Here is an 8,188-nt window from a genome sequence, read left to right as displayed (position 1 = left end):
TGGCTAGAGGACTCTACAGTGTGATGAACAGAGGATCAGGGAGAATTTCTCCAGCCTGAAGAGAGGTATAAGATGAGCAACTGTCCGTAGCTATCTTCAGCCAAGGAAGTTCTCAGTACAGATAAATGTCAGTTAAAAAACAGGGAACATCCTGAACAAATCACGAGAACTGGTCTCCTAAGGGAGCAACTACTAACAAGTGTAAAGAGATTTGCTGGAGTCTTAAGATGTGAAAGCAACAAATAAAAAAGATACCCCAAGTTCATGGGCACACAGTGGGGCAGGGGCTATAACAGAATCAGGAAGGTGGAATCCAGGAGTGACCTGAGAACAAGAGGCATAATTGATAGGATTCTGTGTGATACCCTCAGGCAAAAGCTGACCCATTAGTTCTTTGGCACATTTTTTGAATGTGTTGTTTATTTTTTTTAGAATTGAGCTGCAGGAGTTGCTTGTATATTTTTGAGATTAATTATTTGTCAGTTGCTTCATTTGTTAACATTTCCTCCCATTCTGAATGCAGTCTTTTCACCTTGCTTATAGTTTCCTTTGTTGTGCGGAAGCTGTCAATTTTGATTAGGTCCCATTTGTTTTCTTTTTGCTTTTATTTCCAATATTCTGGGAAGTGGGTCATAGAGGATCCTGCTGTGATTTGTGTCGGAGAGTTTTTAGCTATGTTCTACTCTAGGAGTTTTATAGTTTTCTGGTTGTACGTTTAGATCTTTAATCCATTTTGAGTTTATTTTTGTGTATGGTGTTAGAAAGTATTCTAGTTCCATTCTTTTACAAGTCATTGGCCAGTTTTCCCAGCACCACTTGTTAAAGAGATTGTCGTTTTTCCATTGTATATTCTTGCCTCCTTTGTCAAAGATAAGTTGTTCATAGGTGCGTGGATTTATCTCTAGGCTTTCTATTTTGTTCTGTTGATCTATATTTCTGTCTTTGTGCCAGTACCATACTGTCTTGATGACTGTGTCTTTGTAGTAGAGCCTGAAGTCAGGCAGGTTGATTCCTCCAGTTCCATTCTTCTTTCTCAAGATTGCTTTGGATATTCGAGGTTTTTTGTATTTCCATACAAATTGTGAAATTATTTGTTCTAGCTCTGTGAAAAATACCACTGGTAGCTTGGTAGGGTTTCCATTGGATCTATAGATTGCTTTGGGTAGTATAGTCACTTTCACCACATTGATTTTTCTGATCCATGAACAAGGTATATTTCACTATCTATTAGTGTCCTCTTTGATTTCTTTCACCAGTGTTTTATAGTTTTCTATATATAGGTCTTTAGTTTCTTTCAGTAGATATAGTCTTAAGTATTTTAATCTTTCATTGCAATGGTGAATGGAATTGTTTCATTAATTTCTCTGTTTTCTCAGTATTAGTGTATAGGAATTCAAGGGATTTCTGTGTGTTGATTTTGTATCCTGCAACTTTACCATATTCATTGTTGAGTTTTAGTAATTTTCTGGTGGTGACTTTAAGGTTTTCTATGTAGAGGATCATGTCCTCTACAAACAGTGAGAGTTTTACTTTTTCTTTTCCAATTTGGATTCTGTTTATTTCTTTTTCTGCTCTGATTTCTGTGGTCAATACTGCCCAAACTATGTTTAATAATTGTGGTGAGAATGAGCACCCTTGTCTTGTTCATGACTTTAGGGGAAATGCTTTCAATTTTTCACCATTGAGGGTAATGTTTGCAGTGGGTTTGTCATATATAGCTTTTTTATGTTGAGGTATGTTCCTTCTAGTCCTGCTTTCTGGAGAGTTTTTATCATAAACGGATTTTGAATTTTGTCAAAGACTTTCTCTGCAACTATTGAGATAATCATATGGCTTTTATTTTTCAATTTGTTAATATGGTGCATTACATTGATTGATTTTTGGATGTTGAAGAATCCTTGCATCCCTGGGATAAAGCCCACTTGGTCATGATGTATGATCTTTTCAATATGTTGTTGGATTCTGATTGCTAGAATTTTGTTAAGGATTTTTGCATCTGTTTTCATCAGTGATATTGGCCTGTAGTTTTCTTTTTTAAGGCATCTTTGTCAGGGGTTGGTAGTAAGATAATGGTGGCCTCATAGAATGAGTTTGTAAGTTTACAATTGTCTGAAATTTTCTGGAAGAGCTTGAGTAGGATAGGTGTTAGCGCTTCTCTAAATTTTTGGTAGAATTCAGCTATGAAGCCATCTGGTCCTGAGCTTTTGTTTGCTGGAAAATTTCTGATTACAGTTTCAATTTCCATGCTTGTGATGGGTCCGTTAAGATTTTCTATTTCTTTCTGGTTCAGTTTTGGAAAGTTGTACTTTTCTAAGAATTTGTCCATTTCTTCCAAGTAGTCCATTTTATTGGCATATAATTGCTGATAGTAGTCTCTTATGATCCTTTGTATTTCTGTGTTGTTGTTGTGATCTCTCCATTTTCATTTCTAATTTTATTGATTTGATTTTTCTCCCTTTGTTTCTCTATGAGTCTGGCTAATTGTTTGTCAATTTTATTTATCCTGTCAAAAAATCAGCTTTTGCCTTTGTTGATTTTTGCTATGGTCTTTTTTGTTTCTTTTGCATTTATTTCTGCCCAAATTTTGAAGATTTCTTCCCTTATATTAACACTGGGGCTCTTCATTTCTTCCTTTTCTAGTTGCTTTAGGTGTAGAACTAGGATATTTATTTGACTTTTTTCTTGTTTATTGAGGTATGCCGTATTGCTCTGAACCTTCCCCCCTTAGCACTGCTTTTACAGTGTCCCACAGGGTTTGGGTTGTTTTGTTTTCATTTTCATTCGTTTCTATGCATATTTTGATTTTGTTTTTGATTTCTTCTGTGACTTGTTGGTTATTCATCACTGTGTTGTTTAGCTTCCATATGTTGGAATTTTTATTAGTTTTCCTCCTGTAATTTAGATCTAATCTTACTGAATTGTGGTCAGAAAAGAAGCTTGGAATTATTTCATATTTTTTTAATTTACCAAGGCTAGATTTATGGCCCAGGATTTGATCTTTCTTGGAGAAGGTTCTGTGTGTACTTGAGAAAAAGGTGAAGTTCATTGTTTTGGGGTGAAATGTCCTATAGATATCAATTAGGTCTAACAGGTCTATTGTATCATTTAAAGTTTGTGTTTCCTTGTTAATTTTCAGTTTAGTTGATCTAGCCATAGGTGTGAGTGGGGTATTAAAGTCTCCCACTATTATTGTGTGTCAGAGTCCAGCTCCAGCAGCCAGGGAATCATCCTGAAGGGGTGAGCGGTGTCAGCAGAGGACGATGTAGCCTGTGACTCAAAGCACGGAACTACATGTTTATTTCAAGCTTCAGGTTTTCTTTTATACTTTCACCAAAGCATTAGGTCAGAGGTTTGACATTTTTAGTTTCCCCCACCCAGATTTATTGTCTCCACAGATCATTGTTGTCTTACAAACAGAGTTCCTGCTTTAGCGATTCTTTCAGAATCCACTTTACTATCTATTATCTACTTTCTCTTAAGTGTCCTATACTTAACTTGTGATTACGTTGTAACTCATGCCACATTCTTCAGTTTATTTCTTGTCTTTCTAAATCCTGTTTTCCCCTAGCATCTTAAGATCATTATCTCCTAAAAAGGCTTCTAGCTATTCTTAATTATTCCTAAGCCCTAAACTCAGCAAACTTCTTTAGCTATAAATATTTTCCTCACAAACAGGTCTCAGAAAACAATCCTTCCCATGGCCTCAAGCTGCGGCCTATGGGCTCATCCTGGAACATTCTTTGTAAAGATCCTTGAACAAATGGCAATGGTAACTTTATAGATTACTTTCTAGGCACAACTGCAGAAGGCTTTGTGCTTTCTCATGTTTCTCTCAAGAACAATAAGCCCCTTAACATTCTTTTCAGTCAACTCAACGGGAGAAAGGAAAGAACAAGTCAGAATCACAAGACCTAACTCCTTCATCCCGGTTCCATGCCTGAGGAATGAAGAGAGGGTGTTGAGCCCGTGCCTCCATTTTGTCAGTCATGCCTAACGTGGCTCCCGACAATTGTGTTATTGTTAATTTCTCCTTTCATACTTGTTAGCATTTGTCTTACATATTGCAGTGCTCCTAGGTTGGGTGCCTTTATATTTATAACTGTTATATCTTCTTCTTGGATGGATATTTTGATCATTATATAGTGTCCTTCTTTGTCTCTTTTCACAGCCTTTGTTTTAAAGTCTATTTTATCTGATATGAGTATTGCTACTCCTGCTTTCTTTTGGTCTCTATTTGCATGGAATATCTTTTTCCAGCCCTTCACTTTCAGTCTGTATGTGTCCCTTGTTTCAAAATAGTTCTCTTGTAGACAACATATATAGGGGTCTTGTTTCTGTTTCCATTCAGCCAGTCTTTGCCTTTTGTTTGGGGCATTCAACCCATTTATATTTAAAGGTAGTTGTTGATAAGTATGATCCCATTGTTATTTACTTTATTGTTTTGGATTTGAGTTTCTACACCCTTTATGTGTTCCTGTCTAGACAAGATCCTTTAGCATTTATTTGAGAGCTGGTTTGGTGGTGCAGAATCCTCTCAGCTTTTGCTCATCTGTAAAGCTTTTGATTTCTCCTTCATATTTGAATGAGATCCTTGCTGGGTACAGTAATCTGGGCTGTAGGGTTTTTTCTTTCATCACTTTAAGTATGCCCTGCCATTCCCTCCTGGAGTAAAGAGTTTCTATTGAAAGATAAACTGTTATCCTTATGGGAATCCACTTGTATGCTATTTGTTGTTTTTCCCTTGCTGCTTTCAATATTTGTTCTTTGTGTTTGATCTTTGTTAATTTGATTAACATGTGTCTTGGGGTGTTTGCCCTTGGGTTTATCCTATTTGGGACTCTCTGGATTTCTTGAAGTACGTGCTTATTTCCTTCCCAAATTTAGGGAAGTTTTCAACTGTTATCTCAAGTATTTTCTCAAGGTCTTTCTTTTTGTCTTCTTCTTCTGGGACTCCTATGATTCTTATATTGGGGCGTTTAACATTGTCCCCGAGGTCTCTGAGATTGTCCTCATTTCTTTTAATTTGTTTTTATTTTTCCTCTCTGTTTCATTGATTTCTACCATTCTATCTCTTACCTCCCTTATCCTATCTTCTGCCTACATTATTCTACTGTTGGTTTCCTCCAGAGTGTTTGTGATCTCATTTATTGCATTATTCATTATATATTGGCTCTTTTTTAAATTTCTTCTATGTCGTTGTTAAACCTTTCTTGCAACTTCTCAATCCTTGTCTCCAGGCTATTTATCTGTATTTCCTTATTGTTTTCAAGATTTTGGATCATTTTCACTATCATTATTTGGAATTCTTTATCAGGTAGATTCCCTATCTCTTCCTCTTTTGTTTGTTTTGGTGGACATTTATTCTGTTCCTTTACCTGCTGGGTATTTCTCTGCCTCTTCTTCTTGTTTATATTGCTATGTTTGTGGTCACCTTTCTGTATTCTTGCATTTTGTGGAGTTCTCTTTATTGTGGAGTGTTCTCACTGTGGGTGGGTTTGGACGGGTGGCTTGTCAAGGTTTCCTGGTTGGGCAAGCTTGTGTTGGTGTTCTTGTGGGTGGATCTGGATTTCTTCCCTCTGTAGTGCAATGAAGTGTCCAGTAATGAGTTATGAGATGTCAACGGGCTTGGAGTGACTTTGGGCAGCCTGTATGTTGAAGCTCAGGGCTACGTTCCTGTGTTTCTGGAGAATTTGCATGGTATGTCTTTCTCTGGAACTGTTGGCCCTTGGGTGGTGCTTGGTTTCAATGTAGGTATGGAGGAGTTTGATGAGTTCCTATTGATTAGTGTTCCCTAGAGTCAGAAGTTCTCTGGTGTTGTCAGGATTTGGAGTTAAGCCTCCCGCCTCTGCATTTCAGTCTTATTCTTAAAATAGCCTCAAGACTTCTCCATCTATACAGCACCAATGATAAAACATCTAGGTTAAAGATTAAAAGTTTCTCCACAGTGAGGGACATCCAGAGAGGTTCACAGAGTTACATGAAGAAGAGAAGAGGAAGGAAGGGAGGTAGAGGTGACCAGGAGTAGAAGAGGGGGAATCAAAAAAGGAGAGAGCAAGCTAGACGGTAATCACTTCCCTATGTGTTCTCTACAGTCTGGATCCCTCAGAGATGTTCACATATTTTAACAGAGAAGAGAAGAGAGAGGATGGAGGTAGAGTTACCAGGAGGAGAAGAGGGGGAATCAAAAGAGGAGAGAGCAAGCTGGCCAGTAATCCCTTCACTATCTGCTCTCCACAGTCTGGATCCCTCAGAGATGTTCACAGAGTTACACAGAGAAGAGAATAGGGAGGAAAGAGACAGAGGTGGCCAGGGGAGATAAAGAGGGAAATCAAGAGGAGAGAGACAGATCCAGCCAGTAATCAGTTCCCTAAGTGTTCTCAGCAGTCCGGAACACACGAACAGATTCACAGAGTTGGGTAGAGAAGAGAAGGGTTAAGGAGGAGATAGAGGCGACCTGGTGGAGAAAAAGGAGATCCAAAGGGGAAGAGAGCAATCAGGCCAGTGATCTCACACCCAAGTAAAAATGGTTACTGAATATTGGGTTTAAAGGTACAAAATTGAAAACAAATACCAAAAAGCAAAGGTTAAAAATCTAGAGTGGAAGTTGGATTCTCAAAAATACAATATTAAAGGAAAAAAACTCACAAAAATTATAATATATATATATATATATATATATATATATATATATGAATTTTGCTTTAAGAAATAGGGTCTTTTTTTTCCTCAAAGTAATAGTAAGTTATAAAAATGAAATTTAAAGGAGTAGTAGAGGATTTAAAAATTAAAAAATTAAATTTAAAAACGAAAATAGTAAAAATATATCTAGGACTTTCTCTGGTGTTGTTGTGGGCAGTGTGGGGTCAGTTCACTTTCAGATAGTTCCTTGATCCAGCTTATACTTCTCAAGATCTATAGGCCCCTTCCTATGTAGTCGGTGCTAACTGCAGGATTTTAATCTATTGCATCTGTCCCTTCCAGGGTGGTTCCCTCTGTTTTAGCTTCTTCTGTTTGCTGGTCTCTTCAGTGTCTAATTTTTGCCCTGACCAAAGCAGGTGGTGGTGGACAATTTTTTAGGCTCACTTGTTCATTCGTTCTGTGGGGAGGGAGGAACACTGCAAACAAATATCACTGGCGTGTGTGAGGAGTTCTCCCAGTGTCTCAGGCACACTGTGTTTGCCCCTGCTCATGGCGTGTGTGCTTTCCCAGTCTATACTGTTCAGGCTCTTGGTTGCTCTGCCGAGAACTGCCTGAGGTGGGCCCTGGGTTGCATGCACTTCCCAGGTCTAAGCCGCTCAGGTTCAGGTAGTCAGGTACTCCTCAAAGGCGCAGACTCAGTTGGGCCTGCGTTTTTGTGCCCTTCCCATGTCCGAGCTGCTTAGTTGACCAGGTGTTTGGCGAGCACGGTCGCTCGTACTTATTGCCTCTCCCTTCCCTGCTGCTCAGTATTCTGGGTGTACAACCGGCACACCTTCTCAGGAGGATATTGACCATCCAGAATCCCAAGAAGACTTGGTTAGCAATGAAGCCTGCTTGCAGTTATGTAGATTATGCCTCTCTGGGGCCATGATTGACCCCTTCTGGCTCTGGCTGCACTCGCTCCCCTGTTCCTGGCAGGGGATGGACCAGTCCGCAGCCAGCTACCTATGCTCAGTCCTTTGTTCTGTGAGCAGGCCGGGCAGTGTCTTAGTTTAGGGCTTTTCACTGGGGTAGCAATCCCAGGGTCTGGTTTGCTACCTCCAGTTAGTTCCCTCAGATTGCCCTGGGGCATTCAGGCTTGGTCCTTGCTCTAGCAATGCAGCCCGCACCTCCCTGCCCAGTCCATGCTTGCTAGTGGTGGATGCGGGTGTCTGCACTGCTTCTCTGCTTGGAGTTATTGTTGGGCATGTAATCTGTGGGTTTAAATTATTTATTTATTTTTCCTCCCAAATATGTTACCCTCTGAGGTTCCAAGGCTCACCACAGACTCATCAGTGAGAGTGTTTCCTGGTGCTTGGAAGCGTCTCTGTTTTTTAAGACTCGCTTCTCAGGATGGATCTCCATCCCTGACCATTTTGTCTCTTTTTATCTGTTTCATTTTTTCCTACCTCCTTTAGAAGACAATGGGCTGATTTTCTGGGTGTCTTATATAATCTGTGTGCATTCAGAAGTAGTTTTGTGGAATTTACTCCGCATTCAAATGTTCTTT

The sequence above is a fragment of the Bos taurus genome, chromosome 29 (assembly GCF_002263795.3).
Source record: "Bos taurus isolate L1 Dominette 01449 registration number 42190680 breed Hereford chromosome 29, ARS-UCD2.0, whole genome shotgun sequence".
In the NCBI taxonomy this organism is placed as follows: Eukaryota; Metazoa; Chordata; class Mammalia; order Artiodactyla; family Bovidae; genus Bos; species Bos taurus.
Note: the sequence above shows the minus strand (reverse complement) of the source record.